Raw genomic sequence first — 18,206 nt, forward strand, 5'->3', positions numbered from 1 at the left:
AGAGTAGATGGGGTTATAGAGGCTTTAAACACTTTGGAACCTTTTCTGAAGGTCCCTGTTAGAGGGTAAGCATTAGTTGGCAGGGGATTGCTATAAGAAATGTGGATCCCTGAAATGTTGCCTACCGAGTGCCATTTTCCAGGTGGTTTCTCATACCTGTCATTTTGCACTTTTGAATCCAGAGATAGTATGTCTGACTCTCATTTGTTAAGACTTTTGGCTGAACTCTGGGATTCTTGTTTTAATTGCCAGCTGATAGAAAATATAAATGGGGGGGAAATATAAATGGAAAAATGTGTTGGTTGGAGTTTGTTTTATCTTTGAAAATTGGGGGGCTGGTAGGGATAGAAGATTAAGGAAAACTTATGAGACAATTTTGTATGGTTAATGGGCTATCTTCTTTACAGTTTCACTTGTTAGGCCCTATGTAAACAAATACACCACCTGTCAAACAATATGAGCACTATGTAGAGGTTATTTGCAGTTAAGGAAGTTTGTTTTATAAATTAAATTGTATTATGTTTTATAAATTAAATTATACCTGAGATATGTTAGAAGAACTTGATGTTTAAATTTAGATTAATCCTGGGGCGCCTGGGTGGCTCAGTCGGTTAAGCATCTGCCTTTGGCTTAGGTCATGATCTCCGGGTCCTGTGATAATCCAGCCCCACGGCAGGCTCCCTGCTCAGCGGGGAGTCTGCTTCTCCTTCTGCCTCTGTTCCTCCCCTCTGCTCATGCATGCTCACGCACTCTCTCTCTCAAATTAATTAAAAAATCATTTAAATTTAGATTAATCTTATGGTGAAAACCTTTTGTACAGCAGATACTTTTTTTTGAAAAGTGAAAGATATACTTTCTCTAAATATATCTCAAGTGCGTATGCATGTGTGTAATTTCTAAGAGTGTGTATGTACACATGGGCGTTGTCTTTCCTCCCCTGATCCCCTAATTCATTCTCTGCCTTCCTCTACACCAAGAGGCTTAGTGCTATGAACGCACAACATCTGGACTCCCTTGTCTTATTCCTAGTTGGCTTCAGCCAATGGGAGGCACAGGCAGGGGACTCAGAAGGCAGGAGAAGAGAGTGTTGAGGTATTTATCCCCCTCATCACAGTCCCCTCGGCCTTACAAAGATTCTGACTATGGCTCATCTGTTCTGAGCTCTTGATGGGCAGCTCACTTTCAAGGCTCCAGTTTGCACTGCTTCCTCTCGATGCCCTTCAGGCCTAAAGGTGGTAATGGTTTCCCAGCTAGCGAGTGGCTAGCCCCTGGATACTTCGTCCTGCCCACATCTCTCTAAGTAGCCCCTCCATAAAGTCCTTTCTCATTAAACCCTTTTGAGTATGCCTTCTGCTTCCTGCTGGTATCCTCATGATACAGGGCATGTTCATCTCTTTCTCATATAAAATCTTATCATGTCTGGCTCTAAAGTGCCTGTTACATTTACATTAGTATGTCTCACTGTGAACTGTAGCTTGTCCTATCCAAGAGCTATCCTTTTATCCTTGTGTCTTTATCTTTTCTATTAGATCACTAGTCCTGGGGAGTGAGGCCGGGGTCTGAATTATTCTGCTTCTCCCTACAATGTCTAGTACAGAGGTCACAATAGGCAACTTGAAGGAAAATAACATATAAGAGTACATGTATGTATATGGTGTACACGTGGACGTAATATATCTGTGACTGCTTTTTTTTTTAATAACCTTTATTTGTATCCTTATCAGCATTGGTTCATTCATTTATGAATGAATAAGCAATTACCAAGTGCCAATTATAGGCAACACATTATGCTAGGTATTCACATGGTCTCCTCAGAATTCATAAAGAGTCATAAAGGGGTTTCATCAAATACTGAAGTAGAATTTTCAAGCAGGAAGGAATGTGAGAACATATCAAATCTGGTTTTATCATTTTCTGGTGACGCTCAGGCTGGGTGGGTCTGTGCTTTGTTCTGGAGCACGGGTAGTAGGGGTATAGATGACCAGAACTTGGTGCCCTGACTCTCTCCACGTGGGGTTCTTTCCCCAGCTCCCTCCTGTCACGTTGCCTGCTCATCAATTAGGTGCTTTCTGGCGAAAGGAACTTCCATAAGGTATCCTTTAGAAAGCCTCTCTGCTGCCCCTTATTTCTTCCCTCTGTGTTGCAAATGCAAACCAGATAGTCATGCTCTGAGCTCATAAAAGCGCCTAATAGGATGCAGACAGTGGATTCTAACCCAGGCTTCAACATCAGCCCCACGTGTAGACAGCTGGGGGAATATTTGGACCAACCCACAGCCACTCTAGGACATCTCCCTTCACCAGCTATAAACTCTGGAGCAACATTTCATGTGGGGGTATGAGGTGTTTGGGTTGGGTTGAGAGTGAGTTATACATTCTGCAGTTCCCTGAGCCACAGTCTCGGGCCTCATCTAGAGAAGATGTGATCTCCAAGTCAGGTCTGGCCTGCTCACAGAGCTGGTCCCTGGAGGGCCTTTGGTGATTGGCACTTTTCCTGTGATGATGGCCCTTTATGAGTCTACTTAGCACAAGGACCAGAGAAATTCAAAAACCTTTGGCTCCATTATATTCACCTTAAAGTTCATTTAAGATGGACAAGAAAAAGCCTTTCCTTAACAGAAACAAAGCAGATTGGCCTAGGTCTGCATGTGATGAAAAGATGTTGTTACATTCTTTCACATATGCAGGTCCGCTGGGGGTGCTGACAAATTGTTAGTCCTCACTGGTAAGACTTGAGTTCAAGATTAGGCAAAGAGAAGGTATTATAGTGTCTTTACTGAATCCTGCTCTTAGGCTTTGTGCTGGCGGCTTTAATTAAAGGATCTCACACCCAGACAAGCTAAGTGTTATATGCCCATTTTGCAGATCTGGCCCCTAAGGCTCAGTAGGGCCGTGCCATACTCAGAATTACGTAGCTAGTGTAAAGTGATAGATCACATTCTCGGTTCTGACTCCCCATCTAAACCTTGTCCGTGAAGTAGTACCGTTCCAAACCCAGCTGAACCGCATGCGTGCTGAGGGATGCTGGGGAGAGTTAGCTTCTCTGCGTTGGTTTTCTCAACTATAAAGTGGGAATGAGGTGAGCACCCCCTCCCGTTAGTGCTGTTGGCTGAGGCACTGTGCGCAGTGTTCCTCCCTGTGCCGGCCACATAAGCCTTTAATGAAACTGAGCTCCTGGCCCCTGGATCTGGGTTTGCTGGCTTCTCTTTTCTGACATTAACAGCTGTCAGCTGTTAACTTCCCTGAGTCGTTTCCTTCGCCATAAAATGAGGCTTGGGATAAAGGTCAGTTTCTTCATGGCGAAAAACCTGAGAAGAACAAGGCAAACCCCCGTCTTTCGTGTTACAACTGTCAAGCTTCCAGAAGTGTGTGGTCTGTGTGTTACTTCAGGATGTAACCCACTCCTGTCTACTGTGAGGATGTAGGCTTGGTCAGCTGCCCTGGACGTAGATGGTTTAGTCCAGCCAAGTTCCAGCCACACTTCCTCAGTTTCTACCACTCAGGTTTTCCTCTCTTTCATGACTCACGGTCCCTGTTGAAAAGAAAAACTCCATTTATTGTTTTCATTTACGTTACACACAATACTCTCTGAATACTACTTCACTTCTGGTCACCAAATGTTGGGGGGGGGGAGGGGAGATTTTCTCCACACCAAACAATGCTAGGACACCAGCTAGCTGTCCTCCAATTCAGCCTAATTTGGACATTGTCTACCTGGAGAGACAGACCCCACAGGTTAAGGGCTCAAGTCCCACAGGACTGTCCCCCTCTCCTTCCCACAACGCATGCTCCAACTGAAAGTCCCAATTGTCATTTGTGCTTCTGACCAACTGACTATAAATAGGTTCCCATGACCCCTCCTGTTAGTTCTTAGTGTTAATTAATTGGGTTTGATGAATTTGCTAGAGCAGCTTACAAAACTCAGGGAAACCGTTTACTTAACCTGATTACTGGTTTATTATAAAAGGATGCAACCTAGGAACAGTCCTATGGAAGATACATGGAGAAGGTCATAGGGAGGGAAGCTCAGAAGCTGTCCAAACCCAATCCTTTTGGGTTTTTATGGAGGCTTTCTTACACAGACATGCTTGATTAAATCATTGGCCGTTGGTGATTGAAAAGCTCCAGCCCCTCACCCCTCCCTGGAGGTAGAGAAGTGGGACTGAAAGTTCCAACCATCTAATCCGAATCTGGGTCCCCTGGCAACCAGCCCCCATCCTTAAGGACTTTCCAGAAGTCACCACATTATCATAAACTGAGATGTGATTGAAAGGGGCTTTTTATGAGTAACAAAAGACACCAATTTCACGTTTATTGCTCTGGAGTTATTTCAGGAACTAAATACTATGAGGAAAGATGCCCATATGGCTATTATATAGGGAATTACAAGGGTTTTAGAAGCTCTGTGCCAGGACGAGTGAACAAAGACCAAATGTTATTTCTTATAATTAATGACAATATGACAGTGTTGCCATATATTCATCATTATTATCATCTTCTTTTCTCCTCCCCCCACCCAGCTGAAATTTAAGGGCTGCAATTAATACCTTTACAGCTTAGAGTGTTGTCCATTGTTCTTTTCCACTTGGTCACCAAAATAGGTAATAGGCAGGGGCCCAGTAAAGCTCCTAAGGTATTTAGGCCCTTCCCTAGAATGTTCTGGAAAGTTCTCCCCATCTCTGGCTTTCTTTGTCATTGGTCAGGATTTTTAGCAGTGCTAGAATGGAGCTCAGAGTCTTGCTGCTGGAGCATCTGAGGGTGGCGGGGGGGTCTCACCTCCTTCAGAAGATAGTGATGGGATCTGGGAAGACTCATGACCACACAGCTGCCCAGGAGTATTCCCGTAGCAGATAGTCTCCTGCCACACTTATAATCACCACACCACAACTACATGTACCGTTTTTAAAAGAAGAAAGACAAGACAGGCAGTAGCCCTCCCAGCCCAGCCTGTGTGGCAACCACCATCTGTCCTGTGGGGGAGGCACCTGATTCTGGATCCTCTCAACCCGGCATTGTGGATTCCCCTGGGATCCCCCAATTCTGCCCTGAGGAAGTCCACTTATGATTCTGTCCCATGTTGCCATGGCTGCCTGCTGAGGAGAAAAGGTAGATGTGAGGAGATATGGGAAATGAAGTGACACGATTTACATCATATGCCCGAATGGAAGGCATGGTTCTCTCACCTCTCAAAGAGTTATGAACAGAGATGAGGGAGTTGCCTTAAATTGAAGTCTACAAATTTTCTCATGCTGTGGCAGAGTCTCACAATTATTTTATTTTGAATATCAAAGTATTATTTAGGGAACACACATTAGCCTGAAATGACCTTTGTCAATGCTGGTTTTAGATGCTTATAGAGGTCAACTGAGGAAATTGTATTTAAAAAAAAAAAAAGTTTAAAAAAGTCTAATAATATTTCTGGGCATCTGACCTCACAATAACAGGTGTTGGATTTCTTTGTAAACAAGACTTTTAAAGATCATTTAAAAATGCAACAAGAACCTTATCCAAGTAACCGAAGTGAAGAGGATAGTGGAAAACTCAGAATGTAGCCATGCTCACAGGAACAGGTGTAAAAACGCCAGTGCCACTGCAGACTTTGAAAACATGTTTTTCTAAGGTGTGAGGACACCAGAAATATTTCTAAATTAGCACTAACCTGTATGATTACATAATATCTGCATGTATATTTATGCACATACAGTTATGTATATTTCAGTATTGATATCTTAAATAGCTTAAGATAAATATTTTAAGTGTTCCGTTTTTAAAATCTTAGATGAAATGTTTACATCTAATGATACCGATATTTTCACTTACATCACTTACATTTATCTAACCAAATCTCCCCCCCGCTCCAATATTTTAGCTGTCTTCTGATTGGGACGAAAAAGTAGAAGTAGATAGATAGTAAAGTAGAAGATCACTTATGTTTGAGTCACCTTTATCCAGCTGAGATGTCTTTTGTTCTCTAACTCTATAGGAAATGTATTTCGAGAAGTATTTTTATAATATATATTGTTTTGTCACCTTGATGTTCTGGAAAGTTCTGGAAAATGTATATCGAGAAGTATTTTTATAATATGTATTGTTTTGTCACCTTGAATCATTGCTTCAATAATTCTATTCTTGTTTTTACTTAAACTCTCTTGGTTTGCAAATGCCAAAACAAAATAAAAGACAGTGAACAGAAATGCAGAAGATTAAAATGGCTCAAATGTTAATATTGTCTCTCAAATCAGTAAGGGATTTTAACTGGGAAAGGAGTACTAGCTTATATTTAGGGGTCCTTCTACCTAGACATGTGGCATTTGGAGGTGCATTGAGTAGATGGAGAGGAGTGCGGGCTGTTGTAGAAAGCTAAAGCACGTGACACTGTTGACCGTGTGTGCAGAGCTGAGAGCCCGTCTGTAGAGAAGTAGTCTACAGAGCGCAATCAATCTTGGGCAGCCTGTCAGTTGGTGGTTTTGGTGAAACAAACAAGGAGAATTTCCCTCAGGAAAAATCACGGGCACAGGAAGAACAGACCTCACTCGTCTGGCCCTTTTTTATCCTCTACATGGGAGTATGGATGTGTCTCCTCCCCACAGAGTATCTGGCCAACAAGTAATCACAGGCCAGTAGGGAAATTTCTACTCAGAAAAAAACACATCTCCAACCAGAAGCCACCTTACAGAGAACTTTATCTTCTCATGAGATAGATTTTTCTAGAAAGTAAACACACGATGTGTTTAATTCCCATATGTCAGTGTTAACTGGTGTATCATAGTCCCATCCCTCCCCCAAGGCAGGCTTTTCTCCCCTTTGACATGTTACAGGAGTTGTGGATCATTTCAGTTGCTAAGAAACCATGGTTGCCCCAAAACTTGCAACGTTGGTATTAGTCAAGTTCTTCAGAGAAACAGAATGGAAAGGAGTGATATATGTGTATGGGGGGGAGGGGAGTGTTATTTTAAGAAGTTGGCTCATGTGGTTGTAGGGACTGGCAAGTCTGAAATCTGTAGGGCAAGCCAACAGGATGGAAATTCAGGCAGGGTTTCCATGGTACAGTCTTGAGAATAATCCCTTCTCCTTTAGGAAACCTCAATTGGATGAGGCCCACCCGCCTTATGGAGAGTAATCTGTTTCATGAAAAGTTCACTCATTCAAATGTTGATCACATCCAAAAAAAAAAAACCCTCACAGCAACATCTAGACTGGTGTTGGACCAAACATCTGGGTACCATAGTTTAGCCACGTTGACACATCTATTAACCATCACAGTTGGGACCGGTAACTGCATTTATGTCTGCCCTATTTATATACTGTATTTTGAAGTAAGAATAAGATTATAATCAAGAAAATACTCTGTGGGTTGATAGGGAAGTTTATAAAGAAAATCTAGATTTAACATTTGAGTTTTGAGAATTCTTTCTAAAAAAACTTAAAAGAGAACATGCAAAAATAATCTAGTGAGCATCCATCCATATTTCTGCCACTTAGATTTAACAGCTATTATTAGTATTTTGCCTTAGTTGCTTTTAGGGTTTTGCTTAACAAAACACTAGTCACAACTAAAGTTCCTTTTGCCCCTCCCCATATTTCCTTCCAGTTTAATACATATGCTTCCAGACTAAGTTTTAGGTATTTAAGTACTATAATTTATACATAAACATATGCATCTTAAAGTGTGTTTTAATGGACATAAATAGTATCATATTGCATCTTGCTTTTTATACTCTATTTTTTTGAGATCTGGCCAGGGAAATAGAGCCATTCATTTTAACTGCCTTTTCTGTTTTAAGAAAATTCTCAGGGCACTTCGGTTAAGTGGCTGATCCTTGATTTTGAGCTGCTCATCTGCACCCGGCTCGGCCATCAGTGGGGAGTCGGCTTGAAGATTTTCTTCCTCTGCCCTTCCCCCCACTCGTGCTCATATTCTCGCAAATAAATAAATAAATAAATAAATAAATAAATAAGAAAAATCTCTCCCTCTCCTATGTTTCTCATCCAATAATTTTTCATATTTAGGTGGGCAGTTTTTTGGCTTTCATGTGGGAAGTATATGATTTGATCATAAAGTCTAAAGAGAAAAACAAATTTAAGATGGATTAAAAATACATTTCAAATGGGTTACAAGTCTAGCACAGTGATTAATATACCCCATCTCACATATATCCTACAGTCCCCCAAAATACGGCATATAGGTAGATAAGTTTCAGTGTTCTTTATTCCATTCTGGTACTTTGTCTATTCCTACATCAGTATCACATTGTCTTAATTACTCTGGTACTTTTTAAGTCTGTCCATCCTCTTTGTACTTTTTCAAAATTGTCATAGTTATTCTCAGCTCTATACTCTCCCATATAAATATTAAGATATTTTTCCAAGTTTCCTAAAAATTCTTGTTGAGATCTTATTAGAATTTTACTGAAATTATTGATTAATTGGGAAACACTTCTTTAAAATGTGTCTTTCTCCATAAACAAAGGTTTATCACTCCATTAATCCAAATCATCCTCTATATCCTTCAGTAAAGTTTTATAATTTCTTACTAATGTTGCTTTTATATTTATATCTCTCTGCTTTATAGTTTGTCTTACTACGGAAGCCAGTTTTTTTCTTCCTATATTACATTCTCTATTTGGTTACTGCTGGTATAAAGGAATGCTATTGATCTTTGGATTTGGATTTTTGTTCTTAACAATCTTCCAGCATGTCCTATTAATTCTAATTGTTAAGAGATTGGCCTTGATAATTAAATATAAACTGACTATAAGTCTTCCCTACCATTCTGAATTATAAATTTTATAATTACATTGTCTGCTACTGAGCATGATGAGTGCCAAGGACCTTGACTCTGGATTTGGGCTAGGTGTCAGGGGACATAAATGTGAAAAGAGATAGTGGGCCATCAGTTCCGGGTGGTGACCAGGTACAGCCTCAAATTCGATTTTTACAAAATTTTAATGTAAATGGAGCTTTTCAGCCTGCTGAGTTCTGACGCCAGACTGCCCACTTTCTTGTATTATCACATCCGAATGGTGTTGGAAGCTATCTGTGCCTCAGATTTCTTTAAAATGGAAGTAATAGTAGTATCTATCTACTCATGTGGATGGCGAAGCGCCAGTGAGTTATTGCATATACCTGGCCTAGGTTAAGCTTTTAATAAGTGTTAACTATTATTACTAGATATCCTTACTGAATTTTTTATCTTCAGGTATTCTGAAATCTTTCAGATGTGTAGCATAGGACTGGTATTAGTTTAGACTTAGTGCTTTATCAGAATGTTGACCTTTTCTCTTTCATAACTTGCTTTAAAATGCTTTGCTGCTGTGTTCACTGTAATCCTAGCACTTCCAGTAAGATCATGCCTCGTGTCATAATGCAGGTCTCTGGGCTCCTCCTCTGTTCCCTGGAAATGCTCTCTGGCCCACGCCTCCTACAGTGGCCTTTTTTATTGGTCCCACATGACTAGCTCCATTCCTTCTCAGTGTCTCCATCACCCACCCTGGCTTCCTAGACTTTTGCTCTAAAGCACTGTTCTTCTCTTCACCTGACCCTCAGAAGAACACAGGCAGTCTGGAAACCCTGGATGGTATTGCTTGCTGTAAGGCTCCTGGGCCTCTAGTGGTCGAATGGCCTCAGCTTATTTTGGAATTTGGTAGAAAGTAGTGAACTCGGTGTTTAAATATCTCTTTTGTACACCCTGCTGTTGGCTGCCTGCCACCGTAGAGGTGTGGCCCTGTGGAGTGATGAAGGTGGATACTAGTTGGACTGTGACGTTAACATGGTCATACACTGGGGGTGGCTACCCACTTACAGTCTAAGTCCTGTCAGAGCTGGAGTGCCCGGGTGGGTGTTAAGAGTTGAAATTGCTGCTCAAGCACGACCCACCGTGTTGTTTTGCACCCTGTTTTTTTAGAGAACAAAGGCTGGGGTTGAGAGCAACTCTAGGCATTCTGAGAACTTTCCTCTGAGTCTCTTCTTAGCAGAAGATGAAGAGCATCCAGTGTTAAGAATAGTCAAATCAGTTTTAGCAAGAGGCCAACCTGGTTGATGTTTCATGCCTGCATTTTGGTTTCCTCCTTCTCTTCCAGCCTCTGCAACATTGACAGATTCAGAGATCTGTGAGGGCTGGGGATTTTATTTCTTCTCAAAGCAGATTTTAAATGTTTTTCTGCTCAGCACTTCTCTTTATCCTCAGTATCTTTGTTAAATATAGAAAATCTTGGGTTTTTTTCTGAGATGAAAAGAAGGGTTCCTTCAGTGACCAAGCTGATGTGGGTGTGATTCAGTCCCTAGATCTGATGTTGACTCCGCTAAAGGTGGGCTTCTGAGACTACTCACACTCTTTCCAGCAACATCTGACTTTAAAAGACTAGAGTAAGGTGGGCATTTTTATTTATGATTTGTACTAAAATCCATGAAGGTTTGTCCTGCTCTGGCCAATTTGAAGACACAGCTTGTTCCATTATGATTTCCGTCTTTTAGGATGCATCAAAACTCTGCAACACACTCTACAGTGGCCCATGTCTTGGCATTCCACTCTACGATGCATTTCATCACTGCTTCAGTAACCACTTCTGTGAATGGGTAGGAGGCAAACATGTTCAAAATTCTATGAACAGAATGTTGGTTCTTTTTTGCTTTTCCAGAATGGCTTTAGCCAGTATTCTCATTGGCAGAGATCAGAAGTTGATCTGTAGAAACCCTATTTTGATTGGCTATAGGGCATTTATAACCCCGTAGCTAAATACCAATGTATGAAATGGTTATTGTTCTCTTGAGGGGTGGGCCTGGGCCAGAATACCCCCTTTGTGATTGCCTGGGAAGCAGATGGGTGTAAATGTCCCTACAGCCAAGTCAAGTAAACAGGAGCTCCTATAACCTCAGACACAAAGATAGAAAGGTAGCCCTCTGGCTATGGTTTGGTGTTTTTTGTTTTTGTTTTTTTTTTCTTCTGGCTGTGGCCTGGCATTGAGATTTCTAATCAGCTGGTTGGCATTTAACTGAAGGCTCTCCATCAATCTTCCCCTCTGTGGTCTCTCTAGGAGTTCTAAGACCTACATCTAATATTTGCCATCACGATTGGATTTGACTTGCTTTGTAAATTAGGGTTATTTTCTCAATAATGTATTTTTAATAATGCTGGCTCATCTCATCCCATTTTCTCATATTCAGTAGTGTTTAGTCTACCCTCTCCCCTCATTCTAGGATGCGAAAACCCATCCTAAAGTTTGACAGCTCTGCAGACCTGATAACTGGTAAAATAAACAACAATGATTCCGTGTGTGTGGTGTTGATAAGCAACTTACATTTGTTGACACTGAACCGGAAAACTTAAGAGGTTCAGGCCCTATTACTGTGTCCACTTTACAGATGAGGAACCTGAGACTTGGGGTATACAATTGCTTAACCTCCTCAAGTTCCCACAGTCAGTAATTAGCACTCCAGCAGGTGAGAGAAAGACCTCAGACTGGAAGAGCGGACTCCATCAGCACGAGGTTTGGGAAAGGGGCCTTCAAGGGCTAAATGTCCTGAAAAACAGGCATACCAACCAGAGGCCCAAAGAATTCGATAAATAGGGAGGAGGAGGAGCATGGTCATATGTTCTCAGTAGTACTGCTCTCAATGATTCCACCTGGGTTTTCGTGACCCCGATGGTCCTTCTTACATCTCACTTTGTAGGCCACCTGCTAATGGATGGCTGTTCTAGCAGAGGTTACATTGATAAATGTGGTTGAAATTTCTTACAAGAGCAAATTGGATCACTTTCTGTTTGTTGTTAGCTATAGTGAATGGCTTTGGAGGTAAATATCTATTGAGACCTATAATTTGACAGGCCTGGTTCTGGGTCTTAGAGATCCAGGAGAGAAGGACAGACAGGATTCCTTGCTCTCATTTAGCTTATATTCCAGTGGGGAGAAGCAGGAAGTTGACATGGGAGTACACAACTAGAAAGCAATGATAAATGTGTTTTTAAGTTGAGTTTCTGAGTGAAATTATCTCTATTTTATTAGCATCTTATCTTGTTTTTCTTTGCTGGGAGAAAAGTACATGACTCAGATGCCAAATAGCTGAGTTTTGTTGTCAGATCAAATTGGATGAATCTAGACTCTATACTTTAAAGACTGCACTGGGTTCATAGGACCAGAATGGACACCTTAGTTTGGTCTTATTTCCGTTAGGAGGCCTGGAGCTCCTCCCTCTAGCAGCCCTTATCCTGCATTTCTTCATTTGTTATGTCAGGGGGTTGGACTGAATCTGTGATTTCCATCTCTGCTCTTGGAAGCTCTGAGGAGTCTCTCAAAATCAGGGTGGGGGAGTTGGTGGGACCTTAAGAAGCTGGTTCATCCTCAGCCAGAGCAGTTTTGCTATTGCCTATCCGTTATTGGGGGTTCCCCAATTTCTAGATTGGAGAAAGGAATCTATTGCTGAAAAGAATCATTTGGAAGCCACTGTATTGTGCATTGGAAACCACCCTGTTTGTGGGAAAACTCCATGAGCAAAGTTTTAAAAAGACTGAGAGAGATGTGTAAAACATATAGAGTAGATGATGGATTGTCAGAATATGTAAAAACCTATAAATTAGGGGAAGAAAGCAAATGAACCAAAAGAACATGGGCAGAGAAATGGCAAATCACAGAAGAGAAAATGGAGATGACCAATAAACATAAGACAAAATGCTTAATCTCTCAGGTAATCATGGAAATGCAATTTAAAGCAGTGGGATGTTTTTTCTAATTCTGCCCACCATCCAGTCTGGATCATGTCAGGCTTAAGGTGAGGCTTAGGCAAAAAGTAAGAGGACGATAGAATCAGGTGTGGGTAAGTTAGGGAAATGAGCGTTCCCATTCCACCAGTGGGAGTAAGCCTGCACAGGTATCAAAATTGCATATATGCTTTGATCCAGTGATTTCACATCTAGAGTTGTATTCTAGCAAAATACTTGGATCTGGACATATATTCACTCCAGAACTCCTTGAAAGGCGGGGATGTGGGGGAATGAAGATTAAACATTAGTGTAAGAATGAATAAATAAAATACAGTAAGTCCACATTGTACAGTACTATGTAGCAGTTTCAGAGAATGAAATATGGGTCTCTTTGTGTAGTTAGAACAAGCTCTAAAACATCATTAAATGGAGAGAAAAGCACAGTGTAGAAGGGTAAGTACAATATGTAGCCAATTCAGTGAAGCAATACATTTTTTCCCTATCTGCATATAACAGAATGTAAGTGCTGCATCCAAAAGGTCTAGATGAAAAACAGAAAACAGTGGTTATTTGGGGGAAGGAGAGTGGAATTAAGGAGGAAATTAAGGCTTAGCTATAGAGTTTGGGGGAAATACAGAAAGAAGGTATCCATACAGACCTTAAGCGAGTAACACGTTTGTTCAAAGCCTGCGCTGTACGAGAGGAACCACCGGTGGAGGCTCAGAGCTTTGGTTCGGTTTGGTTTGCCCTGCCCTTGCCCGTTGTTGATGTGCCTCCGGTGGGCCTCTTCCTTCCCTGCCACTCCTTCTTCCTCCCAGCTTGCTGAGCCTGTTGCCCCGACGCCCTTCCTCTCTCCTCCCGCGTTGAGGGTCTGCCAGCTGAAGAAATTCCTCCCTTTGCCCTTTCACCCTTCTAAGAACTGTGGACTGGCAGAGGACCAGCAAACTCCCTGCAGGAAACTGCTTCTGTGAAGGATGCTGTGAAGCGTGGGCCCTCAGCCATGTCCCGGGACCTTTGCCATGTCCCTGGCCCTCCCACCCAGGGTGGAATTCAATTCTTGCATTTAAGACCAAGTGACTCCACACGCCAAGCCCAGAAGTACGAATGCTTCAAGTAGGATCTGTCAAAGTCTTAGAATGTCTACTGGGTGCAAGACTTTGTGCCAGGCTGTAGGCTTATGAGTTCTTGGATGGGCATATCCTTTCTGTGCCTGGTTGCTAAAATTTTATGATATGAGCTGGACTCATTCTTACTTTGGATTGCTGTCTATTGACTACTCTGATATGTTCTGGAAATCCTACAAGCCTATTGGAGAGTGGATGCTTTAAGTGTGGACTTAGTAGTTTCCAAATAGTCCAAAACACAGTTACATCCACGCACACAATATATGGGCAGTGCAGAGGCAGTGACAGAGTAAGAATTGTATTAAGAAAATGACTCTTGCCTCAGAAATGCTTGGAGTGAATTCCATGCCCTGGAGACTCTCAGGGGAGGGACTTGGGGTGTTGGTGGAAGGGATCACATTATGAATCTGTGAGCAGTTTTCACTCATCCACACACTGTATTTTGTTTCATTTTGCTTTTTGAGATTGAGAAGCAGACCTGAGGTTGGAGGAGGTTATCGAGACAGCAGCTTTTCTGATAGGAACTGGGTTTTTTGGTTGTTGGTGGTGGTGCCGGTGGTGGTTGGTTTTGTTTTTTGGCTTTTGGGGGTTTATTATTTTTTATTTAAATTTTGTTAGTTAACATACAGTGCAATATGGGTTTCTGGAGTAGAATTCAGTGATTCATCACTTACATACAACACCCACTGCTCCTCACAAGTGCCCTCTCTAATACCCTTCACCCACTAGCTCATCCCCAACCCACCTCCCTCCATCAACCCTCAGTTTGTTCTCTGTCCTAAAGAGTCACTTATGGCTTATTTCCCTCTCTCCTTTTTTTCTTTCCCCCCTCCCCTCCCAATAGGAACTGTTTTAACAGCAGAAAAGTACCATCCCTGAGATCCGTGAGTCTGCTTCCCTTGTCTCGCTGTGCTTATCCTCAGTTACCCATTGTTCTTGTGGAACAATGGGACTGACTTTTCCATAGAAGTCTGTCAGAATTGAGTATAGCTACACAGAGAACTGTCCATTAGGAGGACGAGGTCGAGATTACCACTGGCACATATGCAGAGGGTCGCACACGTGCACGCACACTCTGTTTGAGAACTCTCGCTTCTCTTCGGTTTCAGCCGTCGGTTTTATGTTTTTTTAAAGCTTTTTCTAAAGGAAAAACAAAATATATTGACCTACTGGGGGCCACACATAGCTCTGAAAGGCTGCTTAGCTAAGGGCAGTGAGAGTGGGGTTAACCTCAAACACAGGCTGCTGTTTGGGGGCACATCAGAGGGAAACAAGTCTGTTTTCCAAGGTGGCTTGGTACAGCTGTTTCAGCCCATTTAGAGCACTGGGATTTGGAAGGAGCGGCCAATGCTCACGGAAGTTTTCCTAAACAAGAGAATAAGGTAGGGTTGCTCAAGACCCAAATACTAGGTTTTTTGAGGTAGTGGTCTCCTTGTGGGTTTAACTGTTAACTTGCTGGTTTATCCTCTTCAAGGCGTGTTAAATTATTTTGGGGGGCGAGGGGCGAGTGTTTCTCCAAGTATTTCTATAGCAGTTGGCACACAGTGTAGTCAGTAACCAACTGTTGATGACAAAGCTTTTCTTAACACTAAGTCATTTACGGAGAGAAGTCAATAGCTTAACTGATTTGAATTGCCTGCTACTTGGAAATCTTTATGGGACCCAGGACCTAGGACCCCACCATTTGGGAGAGCAGTCCCACTAGATGATGGATTAACAAATATTGGGCAGAGCAGAGATGTCCAGAGTCAAGAAACTCTAATGCATAGAGCTGGGAAAAACTCTACAGACCAACCTCTCTCTGCTTCTTAGTGCCTCCTCCCCATGTCCCCCAATCACACACATTCTGTGAATTGTTCTATTGTTTGTCTTTGAAAAGATTGATTTATACATTTGTACAGAAAATCCCAGAGCCTTTTCCTCTTAATGCTATAAAGTTGCCATTTAATGAGGCATTGGGATGGCCACCCAGCCACTTGAAATCCGAAGTGTCACACTGAAAGATTGTTACGAACAAGTATTTACATTGGAGCCGTGGTTTTACTTTCCTTGGGCAATTGATTAATTTACTGCAAGAGCCAATAAATCCTTGGCCAATGAAGAACAGATTGGAGGGGAGGAGCTTCTGTTTCAGGCCATTTTCTTTAGGAATGCTTTTAACACTTGGCCCTGGGCAGGATTAATAAAATCCTTTGATTTTATTAAATAGCTGGAATTGGCCATTTTGGGATGCTGTAAGGAAAGTCCTGTCTGGTGGGAACGAAGTGACTGGGTCTCTTTGATCCCTGGACTTGCACAAACCTAACACTCCTGTTGAGAGAATGTTTCAAAATGCATTTTCTTAAAAGTAGGACCGTGTAAATAATAGATTAGGTCTGAAAGAGTGATCTGAGTATAAGAGGCAGGGGAGCCGTGGGAGAAAAGTCCCCCACTGGCCCATGCCTGTTTTATGTGCTGGAAAGAAAAACTCAGCTGCTTTCTTTGGAAAAGAGCCTAGTTGTGGCCCTACTGTGTCAATATAAAGGGCTTCTCTCTTTGTAGGCATTAAAATACACGTGAACCATTGCCTTCCTGAGCATGTGACAAGGCTGGAGTGTTCTTTTCTATATTTTGTTTTGGTTTAGTTTGGGTTTTGGAGAGAAATTCAAAAGAGGCTCTAGAGCAGTGCTACCCAATAGAATTTTCCAGATGATGGCAGGGTTCTCTGTCTTTGGTGGCTAGTATGATAGCCACTAGCCGCAGGTGGCTATTGAGCCCTTGGAATGTGTGACCAAAGTATTGAATTTTTTATTTTAACTAGTGTAAGTTTAAATAGCCACATGAGATGAGTGGGTATCATTGGGTAGTGCCGTTCTGGAGGGCTTCCATGCTTTTTCTGTAAGAACTCTGAGTTAATCCCTTTTGACTTTCACAGCCTACTTGAAAAGGGTGGGGTTCTTTGGTAGGTAGCCTATTCCCAGTAGGGAAGAATGAAGAAACCGGGACCCAGAGGAGCCAAAGGACGTGTCACATCATTGACTAACGAAACAGCAGAGCTGGGACTAGGGCCAGAGCATCTCTGCCCTGGGTCCCACCTCTAACAGCCCCTCCGAGCCCAGCTTTAGATGTTAATTAGAGGTACGACTTAGCAGGGGACCCCAACCACAAAGGGAAAGCTTGCTGAACATCTGGACTCTTGGCTGTGGGGTGTGTATTTAATCTTCTTCTTTAAAATCAAACAGGCTTAATGAGCAGCGGGATTTGGGAAATCCCTCTGGGCCCTTAAATCCAAGGAGGAGTTTCTCTGGAACCAGAGGAAATGGGCCAGACAGGTGAAGCACTCCCCTCCCCTCTGGCCCCCTTTACGCGGCCCTGTCTGTGATGATTACAAGTGGGAAAGGACGCATGGAGACTTGTGGTTCTAGTTTCCTATCCTTAGTGCGCTGTAAGACCCCAGGACAAATGGCATACACTTGGATAATCCTGATTTTATCAATGCTTCTGGCAACCGTATTAACACGCCCCTTGCTACCATATAAACCAGAACTTTAAACGCCAAGTCTGTTAATTGGCTCTAGCTCCATCCTCACCTTCTCTGGTTCCTGCTACTCCTCCATCCTTGAGGATGATAAGAAAAGCTCAGGGATTTTTCCATTTCGAAGGGGCACCTTTGAGAGAGGGAGTGGTTTCCTAGGCAGTTTTTGAGCCTTGGAGCAGTGACATCTGGGTTGGAACAGGAACACTTACTTGTCAATAGCACTGATTCTCAGTAGTTCTGTTGTGGATTTCATATCAGTGTGGGTTTTCCCACTGCCCCCGGCTAGCTGTTACCAGACTCACCCAGCATCCACACCGTGCCAGGGTGCTCAGAGAAAGCAAAGTCCTTTTACTGTCATCAAAGGATAGACTGGATAATTAGAAGGGAAATCTGCTATGACAAATCAAAGCTACCCAGCGTGCTTTCTAATTCTTAAACTAACTTCTGGATAACCTGCTTCTCACTCAGTCTACGCATCTGCCCAACCACCAACCTACCAGGCAGTCCACCTACAGTAACTGCAGCAGATAATGGGGAAAGAACTTTAAAAACAAACAAACAAAAATGAACAAACAAACCCCATAAAAACCAACAGCCAACATTCATCTACTGTCTCTTGATAGGGTGGTGACAGGATTTGTCATACAAACTGGTGCACTTCTGTGAGTGCAAGGGGGCACTCCTAACTACACGGGGATAACCAGTTTAAACCAGGATGCCCCAAGGAAAACAGGACAGATGCAGTATCTGCTGTGTGCTAGGTCCTGTGCTTGAGTTGGGGTGCACACTGGTAATGAAGACCTAGTTTCTTCTCGCAAGGAACTCATAGTCTGGCAGGGAGACAGGGACATAAACAAATGTAACACTGT

At 42.4% G+C, this 18,206-nt stretch overlaps 1 protein-coding gene and 1 long non-coding RNA gene across 8 annotated transcripts in view; one reads left to right on the forward strand and one right to left on the reverse strand.

Moving 5' to 3' along the window:
* PDZD2 (PDZ domain containing 2) overlaps positions 1 to 18,206 on the forward strand; it is a 340,075-nt gene that overhangs the window by 168,237 nt on the left and 153,632 nt on the right. The window lies entirely within an intron of this gene.
* LOC145722536 (uncharacterized) lies at positions 1,316 to 13,559 on the reverse strand. 2 transcript variants are annotated; one of them, XR_014146863.1, is made up of 3 exons: positions 13,355 to 13,559; positions 4,985 to 5,089; positions 1,316 to 3,531 (listed from the first exon to the last, which is right to left on the reverse strand). It is a non-coding gene; the product is annotated as an uncharacterized LOC145722536 (long non-coding RNA). The 2 variants fall into 2 exon arrangements; XR_014146864.1 differs by having other exon boundaries at positions 4,985 to 5,092.

The sequence above is a fragment of the Leptonychotes weddellii genome, chromosome 7 (genome assembly GCF_054177405.1).
Source record: "Leptonychotes weddellii isolate Sample4059 chromosome 7, ASM5417740v2, whole genome shotgun sequence".
Taxonomy (NCBI): Eukaryota; Metazoa; Chordata; class Mammalia; order Carnivora; family Phocidae; genus Leptonychotes; species Leptonychotes weddellii.